Genomic DNA, 17,671 nt, shown 5'->3' with positions numbered 1-17,671 from the left:
GTGCCTGGGGCCACCTTTGCTCAGGGTTCTGACCTCTAAGAAAGACCTGTGAGGGTCTTAGCTATTGAATTTTCACCGCAGATAGCTCAGAAATGCTGTGGCAAGGAGATGTGGACCAAAGGCTTGGCATTTCCTTAACCTCTTAACGCTTCAAAGGCCGACTCAGAGCTGTATTGATTGGGGACGAGGAAAGGTCTTCTCGGAGCCGGTGGTTCTCTAGTCTTTGGATCACATGCTTCTTGCCAGTGTTGATGTTCATGTTAGTGACAGGTTCTAATGGCCACCTATCAGTGCCGGGCTCGGGGGGTTCACAGACTGACAGCTGAAAACACGAGTGCAATTGTCTGAGAAACTGAAATCGGATTGTACAGCTTACCGAGGCATGAAGATGCCGTTCTGAAAAGGCGGGGAGAGTTTTCAGAAGGATTTCGTGCTATAAACACAGTGTTTCACAAAGTCATGGAGCCTAGTCTGGACTTCAGATCAATGCCTGACTCCTCGCAGACACTCCGCTGACTGACCCAGCGCTCTGGAGAAGCCCAGGTTCCCTCATTTGTTTGTTCAGCCATCTTTGGAGAGCACCTACTTTTGAGTCAGGCGTTCTGCAAGGCATCTAAAAGGCTGAGATGCAAAGACAAGGTCTCCATGCAGTTGTTTGTCTAGTAGGAAGTGGATGTGTCCTCTGGGAATTAAACACTGCTGGGAAGCAAGGACAGAGCCCCTGCCAAGTGCTGTAGGTTCAGAAGCCACTGGGTGGGGGCATTCAAGGAAGGCTTCATAGAGGGGGTGAAGTTGTTGAGTGGCTGCTGGAAGTGGATAGAAGTTTATTACAGGGACAAAGGTAGGAAATAGCCCCAAAATACTGAGGCGTGAGAGCCCATCTCCAGGGAGGGGGCAGCTCGATGCGAATGTCTGTTAATGACCTCAGTCACGCACACATTCTGCAGACATGGGGATACACACATGGCTCCGTTGTGTGGTCTGGGATCCTTCCAGGTGGCCTCCTGGATTCCGAAAGGGCCCTCACTCTACACAGCATAGGTTCCAGAACCTGAGGCCAATTCCTTTGTTCAAGCTAAATGGATTTGGGGCCTGGCAGACTCACTGTCTCCAAAGAGTTTGTGACAAAATAAGGACTTTACATGTAGATTGAAGGTTTTGTGAACCAGACACGAAAAAGAGAGTGCTTGGGGGCTCACGGAGTGAACAGGAACAGTCTGTTGTGGAGTTACAGGCGTTTGTCTCTGGTACAGAGAGAAGGAAAAAGGTGGGGATAATGGGAGTTGTCTTTCCCTTGCATTCCCCTCAGAGCTCAGCACAAAGTCAGGGTTCAGCCAGTTTTTAATAAGCAGAATGCCATAGCAAGGAAGCAAGTCAGACTGGTTCCCACCCGCCACCCCATTTATCTCCTCCATGTCCTGACCAGCACTGTGGCTCCCATGGAGGAAATTGAGTCTCAGCCATGAGGGGTAGGGCCAGGGACCGACCCAGGTAAGTTTGCCGGCAAAGTGCTCACCCCTCAAGTGTCAGACTTCAAACGAGAAGGCTCCGCAGACAGCTCCCACGCTGTCAGGCTGCGGAAAGGAGGGACCCCTGGCGCCCACCTCCTGGCGTCTGTGCTGGATCTTGGGTCTTTCTGATAGGCCCATGTTTCTGGTAATCTTTCTGTCTTTCTGTTGGTCTTTCTGATAGGCTGAGGGTTGGAGAGGCTCTATGTGAGGCAGGAGACGTCTCTCACTCGCGGTCTCAGAGACTCAGCGTCTGGCCGGGAGCCCCGTGCAGAGCAAAGCAGTCCTGGATGGGTCTGATGCAGCCCCAGCTCAGCGCCAGCAGCACCAGTGGAGGAAGGGGCAGTGCATGGTGTGCCTGGCAGATTCTTCATTCTCCTGAATGATCTCTCTCTGCGCTCAGATAAAAGCCAGAGCCCTAGGATGGTTGGGATTTTGACCTCTGTGTCCCCACACTTCACAGAGTTTGAGCCCTCCCCTCCCCTCCGCTCCTCTCCCAGAGTCTCATTGTGCTGGGCACACAGGGGCATCCTGCTAGTGTCAGAGCTGCTGCCTCCAAGACACCACCCTGGGCTGGTGCTGCCCTGGGCCGTGTCGCCCTTGTCAGCAACCTGACTCCCGGGGTGGTTTCATCATCCCGTCTTCCTGTGTTGTGGATGAAAACTGCAACTCCACTTCACAAAGAGAAAGTGGCGCGGCCAGCTCCTGCACCCCGTAGCTTGTCCGCAGCCTGCAGTCCCCGCCCAGCACATGCTGCCTTCAAATGGGATGATAGTGGCCCACAGAACTCTTGTGTTCTTTGAAAACCAGTATCAAAAAAGTACAAAATGTCTTTGCATTTGACTTCTCTATTTTCTGTATATTTGCTTAATAATTCATGTGAGACATATTTATTGATTGCCTACCATGTGCTGGGCACACCTGCCCCATGCATTTTCTGATGGGAAGTTTCTGAGAGCTTGATTGTCCCTATAGGCACATTTAGTGAAAGAGAGTTAACATTAAGGACATTTTCTCTCTCTCTCTCCCCCTCCCTCCCTCCCTCTCTTTCTCTCCCTCTGCTCTCCCTCCTCCCCACTCTCATCTGTTAATGACATCTGGTGTCAGAGGAATAGCAGAATTTTGCTATTGTAAACCTGAATTCAAGCAGATGGAAAGACCAAAGATTGAATTGGCTAATAATTTCATTATACATTTTAATAATATTTTCTAAACATTTCAACTTTGTGCGAACATCGAGGCTTCATTTGACACCCATCCATAGTTGTAGCAATTGCCCACCTGTAGTGCATGGGTCTGGGTAGATGTTTTTTTTTTTTTTTTTTGAGACGGAGTCTCGGTCTGTCCCCCAGGCTGGAGTGCAGTGGCCGGATCTCAGCTCAGTGCAAGCTCCGCCTCCCGGGTTCCCACCATTCTCCTGCCTCAGCCTCCCGAGTAGCTGGGACTACAGGCGCCCGCCACCTCGCCCGGCTAGATTTTTGTATTTTTTTAGTAGAGACGGGGTTTCACCGTGTTTGCCAGGATGGTCTCGATCTCCTGACCTCGTGATCTGCCCGTCTCGGCCTCCCAAAGTGCTGGGATTACAGGCTTGAGCCACCGCGCCCGGCCTGGGTAGATGTGTTTTAAAGGAAATTGGGGATCTTGCACTGGGTAGATGCACACCTGTCTACGCAGCATCTACAATGACACGATGGGCAGCCCAGGGCTGCCGGGAGCTCTCGCCCCACTCTTCACTTGTTAATGACAGATATGATACAGATTTGCTTGTTCGTAGGAGGTGAGCCCTGGAGATGCCCCCATCGAAGGGGAGGGGAAGATACAGACGTGGGTACTTGCAGTGCAGCGTTATGGGGCTGATGGGAGCTTCCCTCAGGTCGCAGCCTGCAGGAGTGGATGGAGATCTCAGCCCATTCCTGGTCACAGAGCGAGACGGAGAGGGCCCAGGGCGCAGCATGTGCCATGCTGTCCTCGGCATGGGACCCAGAAGGCAGACTATGAGCATGGCCAGATTGATGTCTTAGAAAGCCACGCTGGCCACAGTGTGACAAGTGGGTTGCAAAGATGCAAGCGCCCCTGGGGACGCTAGTGGGTTGAGGAGCCACTGCATGAGCAGCTCTAAGTCAGGAACCAGGAGGGCCTGAGCGAACGGAGCACCCAGGAAAAAAGCGTCGAGGGACCACGAGGGCTTGAACAAAGGGAGTGGCACGGGAAGAAAGTGCAAAGGCGACCACTCATCACTGAGAATCTGCAGGGTTCAGATGGGGGTGGCCTCTGAGCGCCTGTCCCTTCCCCTTTCCTTCCCAATCCTCTCTTCCCCCATCTCTCCCTCCTGCCCCTCCCCCATGTCCTTCCCTACTTAATTTCTGTCGAAACAGAGGGTTAAACTTAGTAGCCTCCTTGTTCTTGTCCCCTCCTTCAGCCCCCGTGTGTGAGTAGACACCCCCAGGCACTCCTCCTAGAGTGCTGGAGGGCTGTGGGTGGCCTCTGAGTAGCCCCCAGCACTGCTGAGCAGCCCCTTCTCCCACTCTGAGACCAGGCAGGTTTATCCTAAGGAGCCCAGGGCCAGAGAAATTACCATGAAGACACCTAGGATCGTGTCCCAAGGCACTGGCCGGACACGAGGTCCTGTCCCTGCTGTGGACAGGGCGACCTGTTGTGGGGAGGTGGCCCAGGGTGGTCAGCCCCTGCTTCCGGGGGGGTTCGCATTCTGGTGCTGGGCCGGACCGGATGAGCTAATGGGCTAGGTACCCTTTTTTCTTTTCTTTTTTTTCCTTTTTTCTTTTCTTTTCTTTTCTTTTTTTTTTTTTTTTTTTGAGGCAGAGTCTCACTTTGTCACCAGGCTGGAGTACAGTGGCACAATCTCGGCTCACTGCGATTTCTGCCTCCTGGGTTCAGGAGATTCCCCTGCCTCAACCTCCCGAGTAGCTGGGACTACAGCTGCGTACCAACACGCCTGACTAATTTTTTTGTATTTTGGTAGAGACGGGGTTTCACCACGTTAGCCAGAATGGTCTCAATCTCCTGACCTCGTGATCCGCCCGCCTTGGCCTCCCAAAGTGCTGGGATTACAAGCATGAGCCACTGTGCCCAGCCGGATACCCTTTTTTTCTTTAGGAAATCTCTTTTCTTAAACCCTATTTATCATTCTTCTTGTTATTATGACTATGAAAACCACTTCTTATGTGGCTGCTATTGTGTTAGCTACTGTATAGCAAGCTGTCCTCACTACCTGCCACCAAGTCTGGGGCCGCGTATCCCATGAGAGGGATCAGACACAGGGAAACCTGATCAGACACAGGCAGGTGCCCACCTTTCTCCCACCAGTCCCTGCCCCGGGTGACCTTGGTCATGGCCATCTTCTCTCTCTGTTTCTCTGTTCTCATCACAAAGTGGGGACTGCAAGGGCTTCTGCTTCCCCAGAGCTGCACAGGGCGAGTCCCTGCTCCTGTGGTGCACTCAGGGGAAGCTCTCTCCCTGTGTCCCTCCCTGTCATGCATACGCCAAGTTGGAAGGCTTCTGCTGTCTTCGTGCATTTATCCTTATTCTATCCCAGGATCAAAGTTTTCACAAAGGACTCCTCATGCTCGCAAATCTCTTAAGCCCTTACCTTCCACCTTTCCTCGGCTTTCTTGCCCACATCAGCCTGCTGATTTTAAAGAGACTCCTTCCCCCAGCCCCTCGACCCAGACCTTTCCCGCTTGATAAGAGCATGCTTGTTTGTAGTGTCTGTGTGGTTTCCCTGGAGGGCGGGGACGTCTCTTCCTGGTACCGGCAGCGTCTGGCCCACAAAGCCAGACTTACTTGCTATACAGCAATGCTTTTTTGGATGAAACCTACCCTTCCTTTCAGCTCCTTGGTACCCTCTTCTTTTAAGCTTCTTCTTACCCTCCAGCTACCAATACCGGACAATTTTACGGAACTTGGGAAACCTTAGCATAGCCAACTCTCTGTGAACTCTGTTAATGGCAGATAATAGCCTTTGCCACATGATCTGGAAATCTTCTATATTTGACTCTGGGGTAAGACTAATGATGCCACATTGTTGAGGACTGGAGCCTAGGGTCAGAGAGGCTGGCCCTGCCACTTCCAGCATCCAGAAGGGGAGGCCATGTGACCTGAGGGCCACGTCCTCAACTGTGCAGCTGGTGTGACAAAACCTGCTGCAGACCGTTGCTGTCAGGATGAGTTCTGAGAATCATCGGCCTTTCTGATCACCTACGGGTGAGCAGAAGCATTTTCCTTACCCCAAATCTGCAAAGCAGGTAGTATCTACCCCTTTCAAAAAAAATAAGGAAATTTTAGAAGTTCAGTAACTCACCAGAGATTGTGCAACTAGAAGGATAGTCAGGATCCCAAAACTTGTTATTTTCCCGTTGACTGCTTCAACTGAGGTCACACCTGCAAGGTGCAGACATAGCTCCTGGCCCTGGAAGGCATCAGCAAATGTGAATCCCCCTTGCCCGTTTCCTGCTGGAAGACCTCATGCCACGCTGCGACCTGACCTCAGGTGAGGTCCTCCTCACTCATCCTTCAGAACGGACCACACTGTCTGCTCCTCAGAGCCTTCTCTGCCATCACCCTCCCTCCTATCTCGCCCTGGCTGCAACAGCCCCTTCCCTTGGGCTCCTGTGACACCCAGTACTTTATTCTTGTTAGTTACAGTCTTTCAGTAGTACTTATAAATGTACTTTAAGTGGTACTTAAAAACAAAAATGAGTTTTTTTCTGCAGGTTTTCTCCCTTGCCAGATTGTGCCGTCTTGAGGTCAGGTGGAATCCTGTTCATCCAACAGCTGTTACTGAGGAGCTACCATGTGCCAGAGGTTTGACTGAACACCAGGGCACACCAGATGCTCAAAATCAGATGTGGACCCTGCTCTGATAGTGTGTATTCTCTTTTGCTTGCCCAGGTACCTATAGCTAGCACATAGGTATGAAAACTGTTTGTTTTTTGTTTTGTTTTATTTTTTGAGATAGAGTTTCACTCTTGTCACCCAGGCTGGAGTGCAATGGTGTGATCTTGGTTCACTGCAACCTCTGCCTCCTGGGTAGCTGGGACTACAGGCACCTGCCACCATGCCTGGCTCATTTTTGTATTTTTGGTAGAGATGGGGTTTCACCATTTTGGCCAGGCTGGTCTCAAACTCCTGACCTTGGGTAATCTGCCCACTTTGGCCTCCCAAAGTGCTGGGATTATAGGTATGAGCCACCATGCCCAGCCTAAAATTATTTGTTGAATGAATAGTTTCCATTTCAATGACACAGCAAACAGAATGGCTACCAGCTCAGTTTCGCTATGCCTAGTGCCATGATGAATGTGTGAAAGGAGCTGCAACTCACAAGATGAGTCTGCATCACAGCTTGGCTCCTTTTCCAGAGGCAGCCCTGCACAGACCGTCTGTGGTGGAAGCAGGGGAGGGGCACACTTTGGGCAAGCTCAGGGTCAACTCACCCTTTCATTATCCTTGTTTTTGTTGCAAATCACCCTTTGGAGAGCATTTCAGGGACTGGTGCAAGGCTTGCTGAGGTATCAGAATCCAGCTGTGTGAGTTGGAGTAGGAATAATTGGGTGCAACAGCTTGATCCCCATGAAGGTGAATGACCTGGGCCGTCTGGGCAATCTCTTCCCACCAGGATGATAAGCATCCGCCTCCTCCGTTCTGTCTGGAGGAGCATTTTTAACCAATTTGGCTGCTTTGAGAGTGAGGCACAGGCTGGAGAAGCCCAAGGCAAACAGCTTTAGATACCCAGTGTAGGGGATGGGAGTGGAATATCTGTGAAATGCAGAGGCCAAATGAACAGATAGGACTTGGAGAATGGAGGGATGTGGACAGTGTAACAATGACCTCGGTACAGAGGGCCTCGTGTCCTCGAACAGCTGCCTTCCCAGGCACAGGGAGCCCAAGCACAGCTTGGGTCTCAGGCTGTGCATTGCCGAGGGGTGTTGTTGAGTCTTGCAGACAACAGTCACCCTCTGCAAAGTGAAGAGGCTCCACAGTGGCGTCGGTATTTGTCAGTTTTATTTGGGCTTCACAAGCAGGACAGCTTAAGGATTTTAGGCACGGTGGCCCTGTTTGGGTGATCCCACCTAGAATACAGTCGCACTGGGCTTTGTTCTCCATGTTCAAGACTGCCTTCTTTCCAGTAAGGAGGAGTTGCCTTCAGCTGACCTCTCCTCCATTTCAGGACAGAGGCGGGACTCGAGCACTCGACCTGGGCTGTGTGGGCCCACCCTTTGACCTCTCACGGTGGCTTCTGGCCTATTCTCAGACATGCTTCCTCATGGAGCTAGCTCCGTCATATCTCCTGAAAAAAATTAAATGTCTTTAAACAAGATTCTTTAAAAACATAGCACACTGTGTTTTTCTAATCATTATGTTTGGAGAAATAGTTTTCTCTAAATGAATTTTACTATAAATGGCTCTTGCCATCAGTACAGCTGATTCCTTGATCATTTTAAGTAAAATGCAGGGTTGCATTTTGTATCTGCCTTGAGGGAATTTGGCTTTTATAGCTGTTTGTAATAACGTGGTTCTGAGGCCTTTAATCTCCCGTAGCAGGGAAGCCCTGCCAGCCGCAGAGAGACGTCCTGCCTTGCCAGCCAGCAAGGCCGTCACATCGCTCTGGCTGTTTGGCCTTCGATGGGCTGGGGGGTAAGGTGGGAAAGGCACAGATTTGATTGCCGCCTCCCCCAAATCCAAATCTGGTGGCCTTGCACACCTTGGAATGACTTCGAAAGTAGCCGGGGTTTGACACATAGGCAACATAGACTTCAGATCTGGATCATGAGAGTGGGGAAGGGCCTTTCCCAGCATTCACGGCACCGTTTCCATCTTCGTGTGTGTGCATGCATGTGTGTGTGAACACGCACACGGATCGACGTGCGTTGTGTTTGTGTGATCAGGTACATGTTGGACATATACACACTCTGTATTTTTATCGTGATGATTATTGTGCGCATGCGTAGCTTATGTAATCGAATCATAAAATTACAGAGCTTAAGTAACAGCTAAAACCCATATGGCACTTAGTAGATGCCAGGTACCGTTCTGGGCAATTTATATAGATTTATTCCCTTGACTTTCACAACAACTCTCTGAAGTAGTTTTATCCACGTTGCACAGATGAGAAAACAGGGAGGCCCAGCGAGGTCACCTCGCTTGTTGTAGGTCACCCAGCTGGTCCGTGGCAGAGCGGGAGGCACGGGCAACTGCTGCCCTCAGTGCTGTGTGCTCAGCTCCATCTAGGAAGACACAAGAGCCTCTGGCTTCTGCCACAGCCTCGCATTATCCCCACTTACCAGAGGAAGGCTATGGAGATGGCAGCATTCCTAGGTCTCACCACTGATTGGTACCCATCGCCCCATGCAGAACTCTGTCCATGTCATCCGCTCTCCATTGTGGGACTCTGGAATAGTCTCACCCAAGCAAGATTTGCAGCAGTGAGCCAATTGCAGACCTCTCCTCTTGGCAGCACACCCCATTGCGTGACATCTTCTGTCCAGTTGGGTCTCTGACACCAGGGACCTCAGCCGAGATGCTGGGGGCACTTACTGAAATGAGAGCAGCAAGAGCATCAGCATTCTGAAAGTTCACGATGCAAATTAGAAAACAAAGTCATGGCAAAGAGGCTCATTAATCATTTAAAGCAGTCTTTCCATTAGTGTAATTTCTATTTATGACAATTCGCTAATTTATTTGATCTGAAGTGGGGCTGGGCTGAGCCCCTGCACCTGTAGTCACTCACTCCCGAGCTTGTGCATGGGATGCAAACAGCCTATTTTCCAGCAGGGAGAGATGACCCGTCTGAAGGCACCCCCACCCCAGAGCACCCACTTCATGATGCTCAACCCAAATCCAGTGTGAAAACCTTCACACCAAATTCTCCATGACAGAGCTCAAGCTTTTGCTCTGTAGACTTTGGATACTCACCAAATGTTCTGAGCATAGCACTTACGCTTTTTTTTTTTTTTTTTTCCCCCGAGAGATCAGGCTCACACACCTCAGGTCTACAGGTTCCGAAGAGAACCTCACAGATTCCCATCTGGCTTCTCATTCCCCAGGAGCAGAGTGAATCGAGCAATCATTTTTTCCTAAAATGCCAAACCAGTTCATGGTAGACTTCAGTCACATAAACATAGACAGGATCTCAAAGCTGCCCCATGGTTTCAAATGGTCTTTGACTGCGGTACATTACCAAATATTTTACTGCTAATGGCCTCGCAGAAAATGACAGGGAAGGTGTTTTATTAACCTTGTGCGTTTGCTTTGCATCTGGCTGGGTTTTTCGAAGATTTGGAAGTGAACACTCATAATTCCCAAGACATGGAGATTAACTGAGATGGCATGTGTGAAAACGTTTGTCAACAAAAAGGCTCTGTACAAATATTGATTAAATAATGTGATAAATAAGGAAGACTGACTACTGATAATAAGTAGGATATAATATTTGCCCAGGAGGCTGGGCTTCGTAAACATAGAGAGGCCCCCACCTTGGTCTCTGAATCCCCAGCACCTAACACAGCAAGGACAGGACGGGTGCTCTGCAGGGTGCAGCGGCAGCAGCCAGGGAGGACAGAAGGGTTGGTTGGTTTCCAGGGTAGGGACATCCCAGGTAAGGCAATGTTTGAGCTCTAGAAGATGCGGGTGTTCGCCAGAACGACAAGGCTAAGGGTGCTCCAGGTAGAGGGAAAGCCGAGCAAAGACAGCAAACAGCCCCCTCTCTGGAAGCAGGACCCAGACGCACATGGGCTCAGGGTCTAAAAGGGGAAAGGGCAACAGGAAAAGCAAGCTGCGAGGGAGCTTGTGGATTGTGCTGGGGTGCTGGGACTTTGTCCTAAAAGCAGTGGGTCGCCCTGAAGGGTTTTGACCCAGCGAGCGACGGGATCACCTTCACCGTGAGGAGGACGGACGGCTCTGATCAAATGGTGGAATGAAGTCTTCCTTTCCATCTGCTCCTGGCCTGGCCTTGTATGTCTAGAACACATTTGGTTCTGTGGGGTTGTGCTCCCTGCCTTGGGAAATTAGGCACAAGAGTCTCCAAATATACATATAGGGCAGTACAGGTCTGTTTCTGCTTTCTCTCCTGGCCTCCTGCCCTCAGCCCTTGGTGAGGCCTTTAAAGGGTGTCGAGTTGGAATGAAGGAAGCCAGCAAGGGACAGGATTCTTGCCGGTGTGTAGGTTACCTGACTTGTGAAACTCATTTCTGCTCTAAATGGTTACAGTGGAAAACCAGAGCACTGACCCTTCTCTGAACCCTGCAGTTTGCAGAGAAGGAAGACAGGATGGGGCCTCTCTCTTGTGGGTCATTATGGAAGTATCCAGTATAGCTCAGGGCACAATTGGCCATTGAACGACACAGGTGTGAACTACATGGGTCCACTTAAGTATAGATTTTCTTCCACCTCTGCCACCCCAGAGAGAGCAAGACCAATGCCTCCTCGTCCTCCCCTTCCGCCTACGCAACGTGAAGATAAGGATGAAGGCCTTTATGATGGTCCACTTTCACTTCATGAATAGGAAATGTGTCCTCTCTTCCTCATGATTTTCTGAATATTTTCTTTTCTCTAACTTACTTTATGGTAGGAATATAGTATGTAATACATACAACATGCAAAATACGTGTTAATGGACTGTTTATGTTATCTATAAGACTTGGGGTCAATAGTAGGCTATTAGTAGTTAAGTTTTGGTGGAGTCAAAAATTACATGTGGATTTTCGACTGTGTAGGCGGTAGGCACCCCTGACCCCATGCTGTTCAAGGGTCAACTAAATATCCTTTTTTGTTTGTTTCTGTTTTTTTAAATTCTTTTTTTTTTTTTTTTTTTTTTTGAGACGGAGTTTTGTTCTTGTTGCCCAGGCTGGAGTGTAATGGCGCGATCTTGGCTCACTGCAATCTCCGCCTTCTGGGTTCAAGCAATTCTTCTGCCTCAGCCTCCCAAGTAGCTGAGATGACAGGTGCTCACCACCATGCCTGGCTAATTTTTGTATTTTTGTTGGAGACAGGGTTTCACCATGTTGGCCAGGCTGATCTTGAACTCCTGACCTCAGGTGATCCACCCACCTCGGCCTCCCAAAGTGCTGGGATTACAGGCGTGAGCCACTGTGCCTGGCCTGTTTCTGTTTTTTCAATGTGTACTTTTTTCTCTTCAAGCCAGATTTTTTAACTTACAGAAGGGTTTGAGTTCTCATACTGTCGGAGAGAGCGGGGTATGACATATGCAACTTTTGTAAACCTCAGTTTCCCCTTTGCAGAAGAGCCACATCCTCTGCATCTTGCATGTGGTGGGCATGAGGCTTGAATGGGACTCTGAGTTGAGCATGCTGTGTAATCTTTGTGGGCTGAACACACACATAAGACCACTGCTCCGAGGAAGCATGGCTTCCTCCAGTGCCAGCTACAGAGTAGATGCTCAGTAAATGTTCCCGGACACAAGCTTGTGTGGGTGGACATTCGTTGATAAACTGGCCTTGCATAGATGGTAACTGAAAGCTACCATCAGGTTCCTTCTGCATCATCCCTGGAAAAAAAAAAAAAAAAACATTCATTCAGTTGACTTGTACTTCCTACCAACTCTGTGGAAATGAATTAGGGACTCGGAGACAGTAAACTTCCCTCTTATCCTCAGGATGCTCACCGGTTTCTAGTTTGTTAAATCAGCCATGGCCACAAGTATCTGGAGCACAGGGTGGCTGGCGCTACAGTGGGAATGAGGCACGGGGCCCAGAGCCAAGGGGCAGCCTGCCAAGTGCTGTGCTGGGGCTCCTTTCTGCCAGATTTGGGGCTCCTCTTCCTGGGCAAGTAGCCACCCCTTGCCCCTCTTCTAGGAGGAGCCCCACTTGTGCAGGCCGCTTACACCTAGAGTTACGCATCACCATCTCACTGGCAGGGGATGAGCTGACACCGTTATTGGCCTAAGCCAATAATGCAGAGCACATCTGTGTTCCCACTGCCTTATGTCCTCCCCCAGAAAACTTCGTGTGTGACCCCACAGGAGAAAAAGGCTTTCCGAGTCCGAGGGGCTCTCGACCTCTTCAAGGGGTCAACACAAGTGCCTCTAAGGTTCCACAGCACCCAAAAGTCTCTGTGCCTTTAGTGCTACTTTGAAGGTGAGCTCCTGACCCTGTCACTCTGGCACGCTGTGGACTTCAGGCTGGTTGCGCTGGAAACATGGATTCGCGAGAGGAGTCTGGACGGGGAAGGGGGCACTGCTCTTGGAGCAGCAGACCCCAAATTTGATTCCCCACTGGGGTGAGTTTGAATCTACCCCCTTCTGGCCATCTGGCTTTGGGAGCATTACCTGATATCCCCAAGGAGGCTTCCTAAACCTGAAGTTGTTGTGAGGACTAAGTAGGATGATCTGTAGGTAACTGACACATCACAGGTGCTCAGTGAAAAGCAGCAGGCATTTATGGAGCCTGTATCGTGTGGCGGTGACCGGGGCACTGTCCCTTCCTCTCCCAGGGCTTGGAACCACAAGCAGTCCTCTGAATTCTTTCTTTAGTGGATTGGATTGCATGATTTCTGTTCTTTGAAGTAATATTTTCCCATGGGAAGGCCCAGAAGCTAAGCAGTTGGGAAGGTGGGGCTGCCTCCTCATTGACCTTGCTGGTTTGAGCAGGGATGGCAGAGGAAGGTTAAACCGAGCAGCGATAGCCCCAGCCCCTGGACCTCACGGCTCACTGCCTCCGCAGGTGTTTGACCAGCAGGGCACGTGAGCAAACTGTAATGGACTCCAAGTAGCTCAGCCGCGTCTCTGAGGCAGAAAGTGGCAAGCTTGGAGGACACTTTGAGAGGAATTTGTATTTCCTTGCAAGGGCGTTAGAAACTGCCTGTGGGCAGCTCCAGATATGAGAACACGAGCTGGGCTGGGACGTGGGTTTTCTTAGCGCTCAGGCACACGGGGGTGTCAGTCATTAAGCAGTGGGCATGGGTTAGGGGACTTCTGTGAAGCCTGGGTTGGCCCCAGCAGTGATTTCGCAGTTCTGCTGCCAGTGTCTTCATCTCTGTCTCCTGAGAGGCAGGGACAGAATGGTGGGGGTAAAAACCTGTTGACGATTTGGAAACGTCATCCCCAAGTGACTAGGAAGAGCCTTGATGGGAGGCAGCTGTTTCAGCACCACGGAGAGCTCTCTGCTGGGCTTCCCTCTGGCCAGGCTGGGTGTGGACACTGACCCAACCGCTGGCCAGCTGCGGGGCCCTGGTACAACCTGGTCCTGTGGACAGCAGGATCTTTGTTCAGGGGGACTCATGGCTCCTAGTTTCCAGGTTTACTGTGAGGAATCAATACAATATATCGAATAATCCCTGAAAGCCAGAGAGCAGAGTGTGGGCTCAGGGGTCAACCTGCCTGGGTTCAAGCCTAGCCCCTGTCACTTGCTAGCGGCATTGGCTTTCTTTTCCTTTCCATGAGCCTCAGTTTTCTAGAAAAATCTTTGAAATGAAAATAACAGTACCTATCTCATACCCACCGTATTCTGAAGTCTTCACTTGAAAGTAGTGAGTATTGCAGTGAGAAGATGCGGGTTGGACACTTACCCAGGGCGTCCCTCACAGCAAGCACCTTGGAAATGTTCTCTATGGTGGCAATAATGATAGGAACTACTATTGTCATCATCATTATGGATTGACCTTGCTCCAAATGCCAGGGTCCATGTATTTAAGAGACAGTAGCCACCCCCATCACTGCCACCATTGCCACTGTGTGTTGTAGTATTACAACTGTGGCTGTAATCGCTGCTGACCCATCAGCCAGCCTTGCCATTCTTGTGCACAGGCTGAGATGCAAGACTGTTTGGGTGGCTTACAGGACTGAAAGGAAGTCGGATATGCATGCAGGTAATTAGCTTTATTAGCTCAGCTGTATAATTTTATGGCTCACGTCCGAAAGCAAATTAATATAGAAATATGCTATTGGAATGGCTTCCAAAGCTCCAGCACCATTTGGCAACTTGGTAATTACTCACAGGCGGACTTGCTCCCCGGACTAATCACTGCAGAGCTTCTCAGCCTGGCCGGGCCTGTTAGGCATGGTCTCTGCTCTGCAGGCACGGGGCTGCTGCCTGCCTCCAAAGCCTGGTGCGAGACTTTTTAATGAGAGTAATATGCCACAGTCTAGGTCTTAATTTCATGAAAGTGAAGATAAACTCCAAAGAGAATCAAGAGGGAAAACAGAAAGAAAGAAAAACAAATATGTGTGTTTTGAGCCCAAATGTGTCAGTGACTTGCCTCCCTAGAGCCTCTCAGTTCTGACCGGGGTGAGGCCACACTTGAGCGCGGCTGTGTCCCAGCGTCCCAGGCCTGTAGCGAACTGTCAGCATTTAGTTTTGTTCATGGTGTTACCAAGGGCACATTATTGTTTACTTTTGTTATACTAATTTTTGTATTACTTTAAATAGGTGCACATGGTTCAAAATTGTTTTAAAAAATAGACATTCCTCCCCGCCTCCCAGAGTGCCCACTTCTGTTTGTTTCTTATAGAAACTTACAAAATTTATTTCTGAAATAATATGTACATGCAAACACACCCTTTTTACCCCAACTTTTTTTACACAAAAGGTATACATTTTGCATCTTGTTTTTTTCACTTACTGCATATCTTGGGAAACTTTTCATATTATTTCATAGACAATGTTCTCTCTCCTCTTTCCTGCTGCAGAATATTACCACAAAGTGGGAGCGTGCCTGTGTGCCCCCCCGCCTTGTCAGTAGGGATGCTTTTCCACTTCCATGTTGTCACCAGTCTGGCAGACAGGCTCTTAAGGAGGTCCTTTTCCTCTGGAGATGTCGTTTTGCAGCAAAGAGCCTGGCCTCTGGAGTTAAAGCGGCTCCGGGGGTGGCTGTTCTGTCCCTGAGTAGCCCGGGACACATTGTTGAGCCCTCCACTTTCTGGTTCTTTCCCTGAGTGAGAGTGGCAACTGTCCTGGCCCCACCTGGTTGAAGGGCACATGCACAGCACTTGCTGTAGTGCTCACCACAGCTCAGGCACGTCCCGACATGTCTTCCCTTTCCCCTTCCACTCTGGGACCCGGTTGGACGACTCTGAGATTGAGAATGGGCCAGTGGGAACACTTTCTTCACTGAGAATTGGTCACTGCTCTGAGCATGACTTCGTGTGCCTGTAAGCCATGTGGGCCATGAGATGACAGCTGAACACCGAAACCAGAAACTGTGAAACTGAGCTCATCTTGCCAGCACGGCACACACGTTTCCACTCTCCCCTGCCTTTGATTATGTGAGTCACAGCATGGCTCACAGGGGTCTGGTCAGGAGCAGAGGAAGGGAGATCTGATGTCTTTTTTACTGAAGAGGAAGTTGCTCTGTTCTGTGGTGGCTGCAAGGCAGCCCCACTTCCCTCCGCTGCAGGCACTCTAGTTCCCGGGGTCCGGTCCCCTCACACTCTGCAGGGGATGGCGTTTCCTAGGAGGGGTGGCATGCTCGGGGCACCACAGCAGTGGCGCTGAGCCCAGGCCGATGGTGGGGTAGGGGCTTGAGGCAAACTGACTCAGCAGAGCTGACCGACCCCTCCCGGAAAGGACAGCTTCCCCCCAGGATCACCCAGTCGTGTGCACAGTGACCAGTGGTCTCATCGGGGGTTGCCATTGGCCCACTCCTGGGCCTTCCCCTTGGGAGGGACACAGCTTTGCACACTGCTTGGTGAGGGTCTTGTTGGTGCAGGGACTTGACCGGTAGAAAGTGCAGGGGACTGTCCTGAGTCAGCCTGAGACCTTCTAGAAGCTTACCCTAAATCAAAATTAATTGCCCGAAACCTCTAAGAATTCTCATAAAGGGCACTGGCTGTGTTTTCCCGCCGGCAGTGTCACAGCACGCAGGGCTGGTGTGGCCGATGGAGTAACAGGGATTGAGGAGGCAGCCGCAGGGTGGCTCTGGGCAGGGATGCGGGTGCCAAGCAGTTGCCACAGAAGAATCCACAGGACTGGTCGGAGTTATCTGGGAGCAGGCTTGCATCCGCCCCGTGCCCCTGTGGGCAGGGAGGAGTTCCACTCTGTGAGCATCACGTGGTGCTAAGTGACATCCCAGGCCGGGGCTAGCATCCTGCCTGTCACTCAAAGCCAGCAAGTTGTTTGACCTTCCTGAGGCTCGGTCCCCTCACATGTTAGACGGTACTGGCTGTGTGTGCCAGCTGTGTGCTGAGGGGCAGCATCAGTTACCTCCTGGTGTGCCAGGGTAGATCGTCAGGGAGCCACTCTCTTCCTCATGCTGAAGATGAGTTGTGGGTGCCCTGCCGGTGAAGGGCAGCTTTTGATGAAAACCATCCTTTTCTTTGTGGCTGTGTTCATGCGGACTTGCCACGCATGCTTTCATTACATTTAATCCATGTTTATGGAGCTACTTTTGGTCCCAGGAGTTGCATGAGACATGAGAGCTTCAAGAAGGGTGCTCACAGTGCCTCAAGGGAAAGAGACGTGCAAGTGCCAACTGCAGCGTTGCTGGAGCCTGTGCAGACCGCCAGGGCAGGGCGGCCGTGTGGCTGTGCTCAGCTGGCTCTCCTGAGGGGTACGGTTGTGCTGGGTCTGAAAGAGAGGAGTTGACCAGGCAGAAGAAGGGAAGGGACATTCCAGGAAGAGCTGGGCACAGAGCCTGGAAAGGAGAGAGCAGGGTGCGTCCAGGTCTGCAGCACGCGGTGAGAGTGTGGATCTCCAAGTCCACTATGAAAACAGACGTGGAAATGGACAGTTAGCATGGAGCCCCTGAAGCTCCACAGGAGAGGAATCTCGCCAAGGCTGTGGGGCACAGAGGAAAGAGCCCCTCGCCGGGGCTGTGAGAAACGTGGCACATCTCCGGGTTGTAAACCCTTGGAGGGCAGAGTGAGTCACTCTTTAGCTCCCACAGGGTCTGTAGAATCAGTAAGGTTGAAAGCCTTCCCCTCTATCTTTTCATCCTCCTGATCACCTGCAGAATGGGCACTGGGGACTCCCTCTGTCCAGAGGAGGTGCCATTGTGGACTGAGGCTGTGAACACTGCACCCAGGGCCCCTTCTCCGGCTGATAGACGACTGGGTGCCAGTGATGGTGCAGCTTCTACAGCAGAGGAGTGCCTGTGGTTTGACACACTTCCACAGTGGAGGGAGGCCCACGCCATGGCGCAGCTTCCACGGTGGAGGGATGCCCACGCCATGGCGCAGCTTCCACAGTGGAGGGATG

The 17,671-nt window shown here is 51.0% G+C and overlaps 1 protein-coding gene across 1 annotated transcript in view; it reads left to right on the top strand.

Annotated features, from left to right (window-relative positions):
- Positions 1 to 17,671, top strand: part of TRAPPC9 (trafficking protein particle complex 9) — a 697,716-nt gene that overhangs the window by 524,345 nt on the left and 155,700 nt on the right. The window lies entirely within an intron of this gene.

Source organism: Piliocolobus tephrosceles, chromosome 7 (genome assembly GCF_002776525.5).
Source record: "Piliocolobus tephrosceles isolate RC106 chromosome 7, ASM277652v3, whole genome shotgun sequence".
Classification (NCBI taxonomy): Eukaryota; Metazoa; Chordata; class Mammalia; order Primates; family Cercopithecidae; genus Piliocolobus; species Piliocolobus tephrosceles.
The sequence above is the reverse complement of the archived record's forward strand: the minus strand, read 5'-3'. Positions and strand labels throughout refer to the sequence as shown.